Source organism: Carlito syrichta, unplaced genomic scaffold (assembly GCF_000164805.1).
Source record: "Carlito syrichta isolate Samal-C Ts95f unplaced genomic scaffold, Tarsius_syrichta-2.0.1 Scaffold306971, whole genome shotgun sequence".
NCBI classification, from domain to species: Eukaryota; Metazoa; Chordata; class Mammalia; order Primates; family Tarsiidae; genus Carlito; species Carlito syrichta.
Window position 1 is genome coordinate 93,325 of NW_007251067.1, and position 17,701 is coordinate 111,025.

General features: G+C 39.9%; 1 protein-coding gene and 1 pseudogene across 1 annotated transcript in view; one reads left to right on the forward strand and one right to left on the reverse strand.

Moving 5' to 3' along the window:
* Nucleotides 1–5,071: 5,071 nt before the first annotated feature.
* LOC103265988 lies at nucleotides 5,072–5,311 on the reverse strand (annotated as a pseudogene).
* Nucleotides 5,312–10,856: 5,545 nt separating this feature from the next.
* The window catches only part of LOC103265989 (dystrobrevin beta-like), a 69,896-nt gene continuing 63,051 nt past the window's right edge, over nucleotides 10,857–17,701 (forward strand). The window contains exon 1 of the mRNA XM_008063631.2: nucleotides 10,857–11,198. The gene's annotated coding sequence lies outside the window, so the exon portion shown is untranslated. The remainder of the gene's footprint in view (nucleotides 11,199–17,701) is intronic.

Below are 17,701 nucleotides of genomic sequence, written 5' to 3' on the forward strand. Positions count from 1 at the left end.
TCCTTCTGTTGATTTTTGCTCATTTGTGACAGGTCTCTTTCTTTTCTCTTTAGTTCCGTTACTCAGTGGCAGTGGAAGATGTTTTCACTTCTGATGTTTGCTCAACCCTCTACTCTTCCCTGATCAGGGCTCTGAGTTTGTTCTGTTTTGAAACAGGGCTGTGGATGGGAAACTGTGCTGTCTCTTGTAGTTTTGAGAACTGAATAAAATGGAGAATGGGGAACTAGGATTCAGAAACGACTTGCAAATCACAATGTTCACTGATTGTGATATGAGCTCCCTGAGACCCACTCCCCACCACCACCTTATATGATGGTGCCGTGGGTATGTGTATGTACCCCCTGAGTCCAAGATACAGTAACTGCAATGAGGAGAACAGAGAAAAGTAGAATGAAATAAGACCGACAGAAATTTTAAAAAATGAAGAATAAAACACAGAGCAACAAGAGCAGAAACCATAGGAAAAAACAATTCAACACAAACACACACACACACACACACACACACACATGCACTCAGCAAAACAAACTGGAATAACAGCAAAGCAAAACAAAACAGAAACAAAAAACAACAAAACACAGGAAAACCAAACACACACACACACAAACACATACACACACACACACACACACACACACACACACACACACACACCCCTACCCATACATGTATGTATTGCTCTAATAAAATGGTGAATAATCCTCAGGTAAGGTTTTCACCTGTGTCCCCATGTACAGTTAATTTAGATGTGGTCAGACAATTAAAAATAAAACTAAACTAAACACCTTTATACTCTTTATACTCTAAACAATACATATTAATAAGCTTCCCAAAGTTCATCAGTAAGCCATGCCTTTTTATCACAAGATTTGTTACAATGTCCACACCTTTTCCCACCAATCCAGGTTTAAAGGGTTAGTACATTGTGTGAAAAGTTCTAAAAAACATGGTTCTACAGATGTTCTTCCCTCATAAACTTTTTAATTAAATAGATTAAAAAGTCAAATATAGCTCTTGAACACTGAAATTGAAAATCTTGTCCCATCTGTCTTCAATTTTAAATAAATCACTTTTTCATGTATTAGAAGACTATATTAGTAGCTACTACTTTACATTTTAGTTTTTATTAAACCATACATGACAATGTCCTCCCTTATACCATTGCTTTTAGGACTATACTGTGTCTGTGCTGCTAGGCCATAACAGAAAAAGTTTATAGAGGGGGAATTCAGGTAATATAATTTCCTTTCTGCATAGTATCTAATGAACAGATGCTTCATTAATATCAAATGATGAGCAAAAACTCCCCTTTGGCTTACTGGCTCCAAACTTACCAACAGGGGTCCCCCCATGGGAAATGGATGAAATTTATCACAATAACGGATTTGTTTCCAATATGACACTTGTACCTTGAAGTAAAATGACTATAGGTCATCTTGATGTTATTTTTCAGATTTACTAGGGAAATATTGAAACATTAATTTGTTCCATATAGATGGTCTAATATTTCAGGATTTCTTTTTTTACATGTTCATGTGGGATGTTAAATACTGCACTCCCAAGATAAAACTGTTGGAAGTATCTTGCTGTGTAAGTATGGATAGTCGTAATCAAACAGGGTGATAACATTCACAGCTCTAAAGGACAAGCTTCAGTAATAGGAGAAATGCAGCCGTGTTGGCATTACACTTGCTGCAAAAACCAGTGTCTCCTAGACCGGTCAGTCCTCATATGTATTAACAGGAAAACACTAGCCACTAGCAAAGCTTCAGATCTCTTTAAATCACAGTAAACAAATCACTGGGGCATTACATTTTCAAGCTAAGAGGCACCTTAAACTTCCCCCAGTAAAACGCCTCTTATTTCTTTTTTTTTTTTTTATAATTAATCAGTATTTTTTATTATGGTTTTGTGGGGTACAGTTAAGGGTTAGGTGTACAATTACGTTTCATTCAGGCACCCTGTTGATAAGAGGTATTTTCCCAGCCCAGACAGATATTTGCTACTGTTAATCCCATCCCCCTTCCCCCCATAGTTTCCCAGTACCATCAGTCATTTTCTTATAGTATTACATTGGATGTTCAAGGTCCATTATATGAGTGAGAACATGTGATACTTCGATCTTTGTTTCTGTGAGAGGTCACTCAGTATTATAGACTCTAGTTCCATCCAGGTTGCTGCGAAATTCATGATTTTGTTCTTTTTTATGACTGTGTAGTATTCCATCGTGTATATGTACCACATTTTTTTAATCCAGTCCTCTTTTGATGGGCAGCATGGTTGTTTCCAGGTTCTTGCTATTGTGAACAACGCTGCGATAAACATACGTGTGCAGGTATCTTTTTCATAGAGTGATTTGAGTTCTTCAGAGTATATTCCCACCACTGGGGAGAGGAGAACCTATTCAGTAAATGGTGCTGGGAAAACTGGCTGACCACATGCAGAAGACTCAAACAAGACCCCTATCTATCCCCATACACAAAAATTAACTCTAAATGGATTAGAGACCTAAATGTAAAACCTCAAACTATAAGAACCTTAGAAAATGCGGGACACACCCTTATGGAAATTGGAACTGGCATCCAATTCCTGAACAAAATCCGAAACCCACAGGCCATAGGAGAGAAGATAGACAAGTGGGACCTCATTAAACTGACAAGCTTCTGCAAAGCCAAAGAAACCATCAAGAGAGCAGGGAGACAGCCCACAAACTGGGAAAAAGTATTTGCCAACTCCAGGTCCGACAAAGGCTTAATTAACATCTTGGATCTACAAGGAACTCAAACGTGCTTGCTGAAAAGAAAAAAACAAACAACCCCATTATAAAGTGGGCAAAAGATATGAATAGACACTTCTTAAAGGAAGACATCCGAGCAGCCAACAGACACATGAAGAAATGTTCGACCTCACTAATCATCAAGGAGATGCAAATCAAAACCACAGTGAGATACCACCTAACTCCAGTCAGAATGGCAATTATCAATAACTCAAAAAATAACAGTTGCTAGAGAGGGTGTGGTGAAAAGGGAACACTTATACACTGTTGGTGGGAGTGCAAACTAGTGCAACCTCTGTAGAAAACAGTGTGGTGATTCCTGAAAGCTCTAAATATCGACCTCCCATATGACCCCAACTGCATCAACTTTTTTAGCTTTCGCATATGAGTTAGAACACGTGACATTTGCCTTTCTGTGCTTGACTTATTTCACTTAACATAATGATCTCCAGTTCCATCCATGTTGCTACAAATGACAGGATTTCATTCTTTTTTATGATCGAGTAGTATACAACATTTTCTTTCCATTGAGAACACTGGAGACAGAAGAATTGTTTCTGAACAATTTAGGTAGAAATAAAGATGATGTCCTGTGGAGAACTGTGTGCTGACTCAAATCCCTGAGTGATGACAAAAATACTTATGTCACAGATGCATAAAATGGAATCATGAAACTGAAATACAGCTCTATTTCTGAATTTTTGTGACTTTAAATGTTATCAGTAGTAGTAGGAGGAAGGAGAGAAATAGGATAAAGTAGGAGAGGTGCAATTGGCAACAAGCTTTTGATTTTTTTTCTTTTTTAAAAATAGCCGAAGTGACTGGGCATGATGGCTCATGCCTGTAATCAACACCAGCATGCCAACACTTTGGGAGGCCAAGGCAAGGATTGCATGAGTCCAGGAGTTTGATGAGATCAGGCATGGTTAGAGTAATATGGCTATAGACTGAGCCCAGGATTTTGAGACCAGCTTGGACAACATAGTGAGACCTTGTCTCTACAAAAAAATTTAAAAATTAGCCAGGTGTGGTGATGCGTGCCTGTAGTCCCAGCTACTCAGAAGACTTGAAGCAGAAGGATCACGTGAGCCCAGGAGGTCGAAACTGTGGTGGGTCATGATCATGCTAGTGCACTCCAGCCTGCATGACAAAGTGAGACCCCAACTCAAAAATAAAAAGAAAAGAAGGAACCCCCAAATATAAGGTGATTTTTCCCAAGAAAGGAACTCTAAAAGCTAACTTGACCATGTAAACCTTTTGGATTCCAAATAAATCGAACCAAAGGTCTTGTTGATGTGGGTACACTGGAGTACGTTACAAATGAAGAGTTCTAGTGGATAAAAAGTGTATCACCTTCAAAACAAAAAGTACCCTAGACACCTTCTAACACATCACCAAGGTTACTTCCAGCTCTGGGTCTTCAGCATTGTTCTTTAGCTTCCTGTGTATGCATCCATTTATCATTTTCCTTAGCCTTTAAATGGGGACAGGAGAGAAATTGTGACAGAGAATGCCTAGAGTATAGAGACTGGAAGAGTGCTTTTGTTGGCTGTACTTTCATTCTGGGTACCCCAACAATGCAAACAGAGTGGTTGAGTATAAAGTGAACTCACGGCCACGACGGGGTGCCAGGTTAGATAGCTACTTAGGAAGGCACCGTGGTGTGTCACTCAACCTTTATGCAGTATTTAGGCTTAGAAACTTTTTCAAAGCCAAAATTTCAGATATTAATTATGGATTTCTGTGTCACTAGAGAGAGTAATGGCTAATTTATGAATATCTCTGAAACTTTGAACATAAAGCAAACTAGTCCACTTTGAAATAAGTTGAAATTGGCAGGTATGTGTTCTTCAAATTTGTTCTTCTTTCAGAGGATGATTTTAGCTTTTCTGTGTCTCTTGCATTTCCATGTTAATTTGTAATCAGCTAGTCAAGGTCTGCAAAAAAAGCAGCTTTGCTTTTGATGGGGATTGTATTGAATCAGTAGATCGATTTGGGGAGTAATACCATCTTAACAATATTAAGTCTTCCAAGTCTTCCAGTCTATGAACATGAGATATATTTCCATTTATTTAGGTCTTATTTAATTTCTTTCAATTATGTCTTTTTTTTTTTGAGCGGTGAGATCAATTTAATTTACATTTGAGTTTTGGACAGTTTCCTGATCAGAAAAATACCTAACAGCTGCTCTTAGAGAAAAAGTCCATCCTGGAGAGTAAGGCCTCCATCGAAGGGAGCAGTGGGGTGGGAGACCAGTGTCAGACTTTGGGACATCTCTGGAAGCTGGTTCTGTGCTCAGCAGGTACTGGCAGAGCCTGGAGTGATGAGTGGGGTGGCTTTCTCAGGTAAGGGGCTGTGCTTCTGATTGCCCTTGCATTTGCATTTGCCACTCAGGGCCACAACTTTTCCAGCGATGCACAGGAGCCCTCCAACAATCATGCCACTCAACTGCAGGCCTTCCCAGTCAGATGAGTCATTGGCATCCAAGGTGGGAAGGCCTGCCAGTAGGAGAAAGGCTGAGGTCACTCTCTCCATGTCACAGCTTGAGGGGAAGGGCTGCAGGACGGGGCAACTGTGTGACTCTGCAGGCTGCTCATCCTTCAGTGTCCTGAGTGAGAGATGACTTGAGAGCGAGACCTCACCTGAGCTGGGGTTGCATAGAGCAGGTCTGAGGAGGCTACTGGGCTATGAACTCAATTATGTCTTGTAGTTTTAAGTATATAGGTCTTATACTTTGGTCAAATTTATATCTAGGTGTTTTATTTTTTTGATGCCATTGTAAATAAAATTGTTTTAATCTGAAGTTTTATTGTAATCTAGATGTGCATAAACTTTTTATGTTGAGCTTCTCTTTAGTTTAATTTTAATTTATTTTACTACTCAGGATTCTGTATCTCTGGAGGCACATGTCTTTGATAAGTTCTAAAAAATTGTGAGCCATTATCTATTCAGATGCTATTACCTCTCCTGTAATCCTTTTCAAATCTGTCGGGAACTGTGAGATATTAGGGGAGGACCCAAAAAAAGCCAGAATTATATTTTGGAGCGTGGGCCCCTTATAGTACACTTGGAATTTGTTCTTCTGGATCAAATAGTCAACCCAAGTTTTTATCTGGAAGTTTTGAGAAGGTTGCATCATGATGTGCGGAAGAAACGTCATAAGTTGTGGCAAACAGGTGACTGGTTCTTCCACCATGACAGTGCATCTGCTTACACTGCGTTGAGTGCTTAGCAGTTTTGGAACAAAAACAGAATAACCCCCATACCCCACCCTCCCTATTCACCTGATCTTAAGCTTTCAAAGGGAAATGTCTTGCCAGTGTGGAAGATATGAAACAAAAAACAGCAAAAGCACTGAAAGGCATCAAAATTGCCAAGTTCAAAAACTGTTTTGAGCAGTGGAAAAGTGTCTCGATAGGTATATTACATCAAATGAAGAAACTTTGAAGGTGACTGAAGTTTAAACATGTAAGAACACACAATTTTTTATAAATTAATTTCAGATTTTTGGGGAGTCTCCTTATACAGTCTTTAAAACATCTGGATCTAGTTTTTTTGGTTAATGTTCCATCAGTCTTTAGCTGTATTTAGTATTTTTTTTTTGTCTCAGTTATTATCTTTCATTTTTAAAGTCTCTGGTTGTTTTTTAGAACATTTTATAGATGCTGTTTTATTCTCTAGGTGTCTGGAGATTTTGTTTTTGTTTTTCCTTTTTATTTTTTAATTTTATTTTAAGGATATGGGGAACAATTCAGGATTAGATGTACAAGTGGTCATTGCACAGGTAAAGTTTGGGCCTCACTTTGGTTCCCACTTCACCTGGTTTAAGATCAGTTACCCTTATTGATGAAGTGTGGCTCCTATCCTTCCCTGGCAATTCCCACTACTGCCAATCCCTTTTTTAGAGTATTATGATAATTGTTCAGGTCCACTTATGAATGAGAACAAGTGGTACTCAGTTCTTTGTTTCTGTGATAGATCACTGAGTATTATAGACTCTAAATCCATCCAAGTTGCTGTGAAGTTTGTAATTGTGTCTTCCTTATGACTGCATAATATTCCATCATATATATAGTACCACTTTTTTTTTATCCAGTCCACTTTCGATGGGCAGCATGATTGGTTCCATGTTTTTACTTTTGTGAATAATGCTGCAATAAACATGCATGTACAGGTATCTTTTTCATAGGGTGATTAGTATATTCCCAGAAGGGGAATTGCTGGGCCATATGGAAGATCAGTTTTTAGATCTTTTAAGAATCAGCCTCTGTGGAAAACAGTGTGGTGATTCCCAAAGAAGGACAAAATTATGAACTTTGCAGCAACTTGGATGAACTTAGAAGCTGTAATACTGAGTGATCTATCACAGAAACAAAGAACCAAGTATCACATGTTCTCAATCATAAGTGGACCTTGAACAACTATCATAATACTATAAGAAAGGGATTGGGAATAGTGGGAAACTGCCAGGGGAGGGCAGGGGCAGGATTGGCAGGGAAGGAGGGAGTACACCTCATCAACAAGGATATACCTGCATAATGAACATTTGTATACTTAACCCTGAATTGTACCCACATATTTAAAATAAATAATAATAAAAAACCCAAATCACTACAGTGTTTTTCCACAGAGGCTGTACTAGTTTACACTCCCACTAACAGTGGCAAATACTTTCTCCCGTTCTGTGGGCTGTGTCCCCACTCTCTTGATAGTTTCGTTTGCTTTGCAGAAGCTTTTCAGTTTGTTGAGATCCCACTTGTCTTATCTCTTATGGCTTGGGCATTTGGGGTTTATCAGGAATTAGTTTCCAGTTCCAGTTTCCATAAGGGTGTTTCCTGCATTTTCTAAGGTTCTTATAGTTTGAGGTTTTACGTTTATGTCTTTGATCCATTTAGAGTTCATTTCTGTGTATGGTGACAGGTAGGGGTCCTGTTTCATTCTTCTGGATGTGGTCAGCCAGTTTTCCCAGCACCTTTTACTGAATAAGTTCTCCTCTCCCCAGTAGTTGTTAGTGGCTTTGTCAAAGATGAGTTGGCTGAGAAATTGAGGTTTTGCTTCTGGAATCTCTGTCCTGTTCCATTGGTCTATATGCCAGTTTTTGTTTGTTTGTTTGTTTGTTTTTTACCAATACCAGACTGTTTTGATTATTGTAACCTTATAATAAAGTGAGGATGTTAAAAATGCTCATTATAAGGACCTTTTTGGATGCTTTGTTTTCTCTGTTTTTTGGAGAGTTTGTTGGGGGTAGAGCTAAGTTCTTCCAGCCTCCTCAAAAATGGCCTGCAGTCCTTGTGTGTGGACTGTTTTTATATTTTTAAATCATTTTTCTTTGGTACAAGAGGGTGAGCTCTCAGCATGTGCTCAGTCCACCTTGTTGACCAGAGAAGTCCCTGGGCTACTTCTAGCTGCTCTGTAGTTCACTGTCATGGCTCAGTATCTCAAGGTCTCTGTGTGACCTTTTCAATAGAGACTTTGATACACATTTTAACGAAATGGTGTGTGGTTTCCTCCTCTCCTCACCCTCCTGGACAAATACCCTAATGTTTTTGGGCATTTAACATTTCTTTTAGATTCTTTGCCCCAGAAGTTAAATGACAAGAATGACTGAACAGCATAATGGCCTGCTGTGTTTAGTGCAGCTGAGGAGTACCGCTTGCTCCAGGTGTTCAGGTGTGCTCCTCCTTAGTCATCATTACTCCTCCCACTGAAGATTTTCTTTTTTCATTTTTCCCCGTAGGAGTGTAAATTCCCCCCTCAAGAATTTTTGCCATCCCAAATAGCCTGTCATCTACTAACCTTCTTTGAATTCCCTGTCTGAGCATCATTTCCATTTTAAAATTCAGTTCAGGTGAGTCCTTCACCAATTAGCACTTTTGGGTTTCAACTACTACATTGTTTGCAGTAGATTAGAATGGTAAGTGGAATCATAACAGCTCAGCTTTGAAAGAGACTTATTCATTATTGAATGAATATTTGTTGAGCACCCACTGTGTTCCAGTCATGGTTTTAGGTACACAGTGTGAATACAGTGAATACAAAGGTGAAGCAAACCCTGTAGTCCCTGCTCTTCGGAAGCTTATAAGCTCTTGAGTGAAACCAGTCAGCACTGATTATAGGTGGTTGCAAATTGTGATAAGGATGAAGGATACTGTGAATATAGCAGGGACTTATAATTTAAATTTTATAGTCAGGAAAGGGGTTTTCAGACCTATTTTTAAAGCGGTGGAACAGTTTGTTCATATGAAGTCTTATGGAGATAGAAGGGGAACTACTCTAGCTGGAATGAGGTTGGGGCCTAATACCCCTGTCTGTTCCCCCTTGCTGCCCACTGTGGTCCCTGAAACACCTTGTAGCATCCTCAGATGCTCAGAGAGCAACATGCGAAAATCACTGCTCTAGAACTAGCTCTCATCATTTTACAGACCAATTAACTGAGGCACAAAGGGCTTTATTGTCCGGAGTCATGCAGGTCGCATCATCTGCTTAGGACCCAAATTGGAGCAAGAACCCAATTCTCCCAAACTTGTGTTCTTTCCAGTCTCCACTGCCCTTTTTTCCCTCTTGGTATGTTTGATTATAAAAATATGCTATTTCAATCTCATATTAATGGTTTTTCTTGTAATTAGTTTTACCCATTATTTTATTGCACACATTCTTCGCTATGCCCCTCTTGTATCTCCTTAGTTTGTAGCGTTGAAAGATATTATCCCACTGTTACTTGTGTTTTTTTTTTTTTCCTGAGTTGGAGTCTCACTCTGTCGCCCAGACTGGAGTGCAGTGGCCGCTCCCAGCTACCGCAGCCTCGACCTGCTGGACTCCAGTGATCCTTCCGCCTCAGCCTTCCAGGTAGCTGGAACTACAGGCGTGCACTACCATGCTCGGCTAATTTTTTTGATTTATTGTAGAGATGAGGTCTTGCCAAGTTGCCCAGGCAGGTCTCGAACCTACGGACTCAGGCAATCCACTCACCTCAGCCTCCCCAGGCGAGGGATTACAGACTGAGCCACCGAGCCTGGCTTGTTACTTGTTTTTATTACATTTTTGGTATATCATATGATATATGAATCAACTTTTTCATTTTCTGCCAAATATTCTAACACATGCATCCATTTTATTTTTAGGCTTTTATTTTTGATATTGAAGTGTTTCTATTAACAATAACACTAGTTATGATGCTGTCTGATTTGTTGACTTTTCTCACCTCTTCATTTATTTAAGTAATAGCGCTGATTGCAGTCGCTCACATCTGTAATCCCAGTGCTTTGGAAGGCTGAGGTGGGAGGATTGCATGAGGCCAAAAGTTTGAAAACAGCCGGTAAACATAGTGAGACCCTATTTCTGCAGAGAATAACAAAATTAGCCAGATGTGGTGGTGCACACCTGCGATCCCAGCTACTCAGGAGACTGAAGTGGGAGGATCCCTTGAGCCCAGGAGTTTGAGGTTACAGTGAGCTATGATTGTGCCACTACCCTCCAGCTTGGGCAACAGAGCAAGTCTCTTAAAATAATAATAAATTTTGACTTCCTCTATTTTTAGTATAAACACTTGTGTTGCTTTTATAATTTTGTCTTGTTTTTATTTTATCATGGCAGAAAATTTCAAGACTTGTGTTTGAACAAACTGGCATATTAGCCTGGAATACTTAAGAAGTGTAAGATAGTGATGAAAATTAAAACAGACTGGGAGACTGAGGCTATGCTGTCTGGGCAGTGCCTGCTCAGAGGAAGATTTCTGTCCTAATTTGGGAGACTGGTAGAGATTTGGGAGCAGAATGGTGACCTGATGAGAGCTGTGCTTAATGGTGACCTGATGAGCAGAATAGTGACCTGATGAGAGCAATGAGAAATCAAATAAGTAACAATAGAAAGGTTCTCTGGACACCCATGAACCAGTAGAAAACTTAATACTCTTTAAGTATCACTAGCCAAAGGAGGGCTGAAATGCAGTACTGGCAACTGGGATGAAAACCGGGAACACCAACTTAAGAATTGTTAACTAGATGAAATAAAGTCATCACAGGACTGTTCTGCTAGAGGTGTCTCAAAGCTTGCTCAGCAGCTCACACTTCAGAGCCCTTTTGTTTCAGCTGCCCCGTGATGAGCTGCCTTTATGAATTAAGGAGCTCTTTGCATCAATGCATTGGAGAGACACCATTGTCCTATTTTTTCACTCTGCTTGCATTCCTGTTAACTCCTCTTCAGCAAAACAAAAAATAGAGCGTTACTGGTACTTGCTACCTCCCTACCTAGATTGCTTGGCAGACACAGTTAGTTGCAGGCTACTTTCTTATCAAGCAGTTGGCAATTAGAAGAGGCCCTTGGAGAGGAGGTGGGAGTGCTCCCTTAAGTCCTCATCAGAATGGAACTGCTGACTGGGTTAACTGGACTACTGATTTACCGCAGGACTTGGATTCTATTGCAAGTGTGTGTGTCTCATTTTTAAGCTTCCAAGGAGTGGTACCTACTCTGTGTGCTACAGCTGCCTTCCTGTCATTGGCTGCATTTGACTGCTTGATGGACTTGCTGGTGGAGATGTATGTTTGCCTTCTAATGAGTTGTCTTGTACCTGCTCTTTCCCAAAATGCTCTGGGGGGTAGACTACCTTATAGAGAAGATCTTTTGTCATGTGATTGTTCTGTTTCCTTAGAGACAACAGCAGGGTAGTGCGTTAGATGCCAGATCCATAGAGAAAGAAGAAGCATTTGCTACAGAGTGTAAAGGTTTGATAGTTTTTCTTTGCTTAAGCTTTTGGGCTGATGATGATTGTGTTTATTTTTGGCAGGATGCAATACCCCTGGAACTTCCCAGGGAATTACTATAAAAGGAACTTCTCAGGGAATTACTATAAAAGGGGCAACCCACTATATCTTTTCCTGTCTGGTGGAAATACATGAGTGCCAGCCTGTCTTCTATAGCAATGTATTTGTGTCCATTTTTGAAAACAACTTTCACTTAATGACCATGTAAACAGGTCAGGAAATGACATTGTGTCACATATTTCATTCATCTCTCTGGGAACAGTAACTTGAAGCATTTAAGCTGCCATCTTTTCTCATCTTTCTTAAATACAAGTCTAAACATGTATATAAAGCAGAAACAACTTCTCTAAGTTTAATGAATAAGAAAGGAGAGATGCATTGTGACAAAGTTTTAAAAATAAAATATTATATTTCTGTTGACTTATAAGACTGCTTTTTCAACATAATGATGCTAAACTGAGCAATATTATCAGCTAGTCAATTTGTTAGTTGTCTCATTTTACAATTCTTTCCTTTTCTAGAGCTAGAGAGATACCTGACTTCCTCTGCATGTTGCTACACACTGTCTAGTGGTGAAAGTATGAGAATGAGTTTGTGGTAAATCCTTCCTGAGATATATTTCATTAAATAAGTCTTATACCACAAATGGCTATGTTGAACTGCTAGAAATATAAATTGGGGCATGTGTGTCTGTTGATAGGACTTTTTTTTACATTAACAAGTTATTTAACTGCAAATGATTAATAAAGTAAAAAAAATGTACTTCCTAGAAGTTAGAGAAACTTCATTGTTAATATGTAACATGATAGTTGTGCTACAGTTGTAGTACCATATGGTATTTTTTTTTAAACTTGGTGGTTTTCCAAAAGCTGTTCTTGCTTGTTTAACTCCTGTGCTTTGGCAGATAACCATAGAACTTAGTGAAGTAACAGGAGATGGTAGGTTCATTACATAGAAATAAATAAATAGCAAAACATCATGCTCCTCAAGGAGGATAAAGAGTGATCCTTGTCTGTTGTAACTGTTACCTAGAGGTGGTGTGCTCTTTGAAAGAAGAATAGAATCATAGCAGTGAACAGGCTCTTCCAACCTGCCCTCCTTAACATGTCAGCAGAGCTTCAGCATGCCAGCGTTACAGAGCAGTGTCAATCCCGTGTGTCCTCTTCATCATAGTAGAATGAAAAGATAAAGTGGTTTTTTCTAGATGGTGTATTGTTTCCATTTGGGGATCTGTGAATAGGTCTATAGGCTACTAAATTTTGGAGGGTAATGCCTAAGAAGAGAGAAACAAATAACCACCTTCAGCCTAGAACGTGGTACAGTAGGGACCCTGAAGTGCCTGCATCCTGGACACTGCCACATGACACTTTTCTTTTGAGGAAGTTAATCTTTACATAAGCAGTCATTTTTGTTGTTGATGTGCTCTGCAATTTCTCTTTTTTCTGGGAATAATGCTCTGCTGTGGAGACCTGGTCCTCTCTCAGCCCTAACCATGTTTCAGAAGGACTAATCAGTCACAGCACGGGGCCTGCTGCTCAGCAGAGTGGGCAGATGACTCAAGCCAGGCCAGAGGCTTTGCTGGGGATTTTCAGAGTGGAATGAGGGAGGAGGTGTTTTTCTTCAGTGGTGAAGCTATGAGATGTTAGGTAGCAACTGTTTCTTCTTAAGTGTAAAAAGCTGTGGGCTCAGTATAGAATCTGACCCAAAATGAGATCTAAATGAAGATGACAGTGACTGTTCTGCTGACATTCCAATAATCTGGAAGCAGCTACATCCCTGCCCTTCATTAATTTAGTTCTCATTTAGTTATGGTGCTAATAAATTCCCCTTTTTTTTTCTTCTAAACTACTTCACATTAGATTTGAAGCTAGTGGTCCTGAATTAGGTAGTGTTTCTCAAACATGGTAATTTATTGTTCCCTGAGAACTTTAATCTGAAAAATTAATTTGAATAAGACAGAGATGCCTGAATTAGGAGGATGTTTGTGGATTCAATCCACAGTGGCTTAAGAACCAGAAATAGTGGTTTTCAATACTAGTTCCACCATGTGACCTTGACCATGTTCACTATCCTTCTTGACATTTATGTATTTACTTATGTATGTATGTATTTATTTATTTTTGAGTTGTAGTCTCACTCTGTTACCCAGGCTGGAGTGCAGTGGCATGCTCACGGCCACCACAGCCCCGATCTGCTGGGCTCAGGCAATCCTTTCACCTCAGCCTTCCAAGTAGCTAGAACTATAGATGCATGCCATCACACTGGCTAATTTTTTGATTTATTGTAGAGACAAGGTTTCACCATATTGCCCAGGCTGGTCACAAACCCCTGTGCTCAGGCAGTCCTCTCTCCTTGGCCTCGCGAAGTGCTGGAATTACAGGTGTGAGCTACCGTGCCCCACCCTTTTTGGCCTTTATTTCTTTATTTGTAAAATAGAAATGTCATCATGAGTAGCAGTGAGACTCCAAATAATATGTCTGAAGGCTCTGGCTCAGTGCTAATGCATTGCTCAGGCTCAACAAATTTTTATGCATTTTCCTCCTTTCCCCAACCCTTCCCCGTGTTCTGAAAGTCATATGTGCAAAATACACAACAAACCCTGTAACTGTTAATTTAGGATTTTTCACATTCTTTTGTTATACTTGTCTTTGTTTATATCAAATGAAATAATTATATTAGGTTGTAGTCTTTGTTAAAAATGGCTTTATATGTTTTTGGTTAAGAATAATTGTCAAGTAGGATTTGATCTAAAAATTTTAATAAGTGTCTATTGATTATGAGGACTGATTGGATCATAGACTTTTTATGGGCAGGGACACTCTTCAGCTGGTGTTTTTTCAAAGCCCCTAACAGTGCTAGACATGAATAAGTCATGGGTTTTTGTTTGTGTACTAAGGCCCTTTTTTATTTAAGTGGAGCTTGTAATCAGAGGGGCCTTCTGGAGATGCTGAGATTTCAGGAGCTATTTTGAGTCGGAGTCTCACTCTGTCTCCCAGGCTGGAGGGCAGTGGTACACTCATGGCCACCACAGCTTTGACCTACTGGGTTCAGGTGATCCTTCTGCCTCAGTCTTCCAAGTAGCTGGAACCACCGTGCCTGGCTAAGTTTTTATTTATTTATTGTAGAAACAAGGTCTCATCATGTTGCTCAGGCTGGTCTCAAACCCTTGAGCTAAGGCAATCCTTTCATCTCCACCTCCCAAAGTGCTGGAATTGCAGACTTGAGCCACCAGGCTGGCCAGGAACTATTGTTCTGATAAGTGAAGTGAGAAATTGCATAAGCATAGCAAGTCCATGAAGAAGCAGATTCCAGGATAAGCTCCTGAAGAAGCTGAAAACACAGACTTACAATTAACAAAAGAAGAACAGCTTGCTGGAGAAATATGGAAAGCTTGTGTGGTTGATAGGTAGAAGAATAAAGTAGTCTCTAGTGTGGGGTTTGCATTTGTTTTATTAAAGTATAGTGAAATCTGCAGCATGACTTCAAAGTACGATCCATATGAATAGGGAAGATAATTTCAAAAGGAGCACAAATATTTAGGATTGAAGGCAAAAGAGCTGGCTACAAAATATTTTAAAGAGCGATTAAATGTATTTAACTAAAATTGTCCCCTCCTATGTAAAGCATTATTGTGGGGAATTTTTTAAAAAAGCATTTTCCTGAAAGTGCAACAATCAAAGATGGTAGAGACACTATGATTGAGAACATAGACTCAGAGCCATATTGCCTTGGTTCAAATCCTTCTCTCTCTGTCTCAGTTTCTTCATCTGTAAAATAAATATGATGATGTCTACCTCATTGGGTTGCTGTGAGGATTAAATGAGTGAATCCATGAAAAATGTTTAAACTGAGTCTGACACATATCGAGCACTTAATAAGTATTGCATTGTCATTAAAGAAACTTTCCACTCTGCTGATTCTGTTTGCTAAATCACAGATGGTAGAATATAAGGAAAAAAATAACACAGACCAAGTAGTAGACATTAACAGAGTTAAATAGGAAAGATACACTGTCTCCAATAAGGGAGGGGAAGTCCTGCTATAGCCGCAAATACTACAAATACAACAACTACTAATGTTATTATTCCATTCTTGGAGTATAGTCTTACCGCAGTTAAATATAATAGAAAGATTACCTTTTGTTGTTGTTTCTTGTTTTTTTTAGTTGGAGTCTCACTGTCACCTAGGCTGGAGTACAGTGACACACTCATGGCCACTACAGCCTCGACCTGATAGGCTCAAGTGATTCTTCCTCCTCAGCCTTCCAAATAGCTGTAACTACAGGCACACACCACCATGCCCAGCTTATTTTTTGATTTATTGAAGAGATGAGGTATCACCAAGTTGCCCACGCTGGTCTCGAACCCCTGAACTCAGTCAATCCTCTTGCCTCAGCCTCCTGAAGTGCTGGGATTACAGGCTTGAGCCACTGTCCCCGGCCAAAAGATTACTTCTTACACATACTACACTCCTAAGATATGTTCCACAGCATGGTACTGACTCATCACATGTGTACTGAGTACCTGCTCCATACCTCTATGCCAGATACTTGAAATATAATGATAAAAATATCATACAGATTGCTTACAGTATAGCAGAGGAGATAATCTAGACTGGTCTGAGATGGGTTTTTTACTTTCTTTTTGAGGAGTGGCAGTGGTAGCGATATTGGGAAGTTGTAGGACTTTGGATCTACTCAAACCATTTCAAAGGTCTACTACTAAAAGTCTCCAAGATTAATACGAGAGTTTCCCTTCTGCCCCCCCAATCCGTGTGTGTGTGTATGTGTTTGTGTGTGTGTGTGTGTGTGTGTGTGTGTGTGTGTGTGTGTGTTCATCCATATAATACTTCCTTCTCAGCGTGCTTTCTTTCTTCTTTGTCTTGCTTTTTTTTTTTTTGTCAGGGTCTCACTCTGATGCTCAGGCTGCTAGAGTCTGGAATGCAGTGGCACTCAGTCACCTGGGCTCAAGCAATCCTTCTACCTTAGCCTCCCAAAGTGCTGGCTTGACAGGCATGAGCCATTGCGCCCAGCTTCAGTGTGCTTACTTAATGATAATAAAATAATATGGCTCACTTTAGAAATTTGACTCGGTTTTTACATTAAATACCTTTTCCTGTGAGAATCTGGAAAAATTAAGTTGAAAAATTCACGGAAATACAGGGAGGCATAACCAAAGAGGAGTGCGGTAGCATGATCATGGCTCACCGCAGCCTCGACCTCCTGTGCTCAGGTGATCCTTCCGCGTCCACTTCCTCAGTAGCTGGGACTACAGGTGTGCCACCATACCCGGCAAGCTTTTATTATTCTTTTGTAGCGATGAGTTCTCGCTGTGTTCCCTAGGCTGGTCTCAAACTCCTGCTTCCATTCCTTCCTCCTTCCAGATCACCCCAGCCTCCCAAAGTTCTGGGATTACTGGTGTGAACCACCACACCCAGCCTGTATTCCTTTTTTTTTTTAAGGTGTATTTTTACTTTGCCCATTTATCTAATTGAAATTGTAATAGTTTTTGAAAATAAATTTGTGTGAATCTCTTATATATTAAGGCAATCTCTTATATATTGAGTCACATTTGTTCAGGTAGTTCCCCAAATTTGTTTCTTTCTTTTCTGGTATTTTTTAACAAATCAAATTCATTGGTCTTTTTCTTCCTAATTTTTTCATTGCTTATGAGCTTAGAAAATCCTCTCGGGGCAACCCTCTTTCAGGTCCCCTCCTGCTTGGGAGTTTTTTGTCTTCTTTTTTTGTTGTTATTTTTTTGTTGTTGTTTTTTTGAGTTGGAGTCTCACTCAGTCGCCCAGACTAAAGTGCAGTGGCCACTCCTGGCCACCACAGCCTCGACCTGCTGGGCTCTGGCGATCCTTTCGCCTCAGCCTTCCGAGTAGCCGGAATTACAGGCATGCGCTACCATGCCCGGCTGATTTTTAGATTATTGTAGAGATGAGGTCTCGCTGCTCAGGCGGGTCTCGAACCCACAGGCTCAGGCAATCCACTCACCTCAACCTCCCAAAGGCGTGGGATTACAGGCTGAGCCACCGAGCCCAGCAGCTTTTTATCTTCTTAACAAACTCCTGCTTTCTCCAAAAAAAAAAGAAAAAAGAAAGAAAGAAAAAAAAAACTCTACTCATAGACCCATAAACCTTCTTCTAATTTATATAGTTGAATACT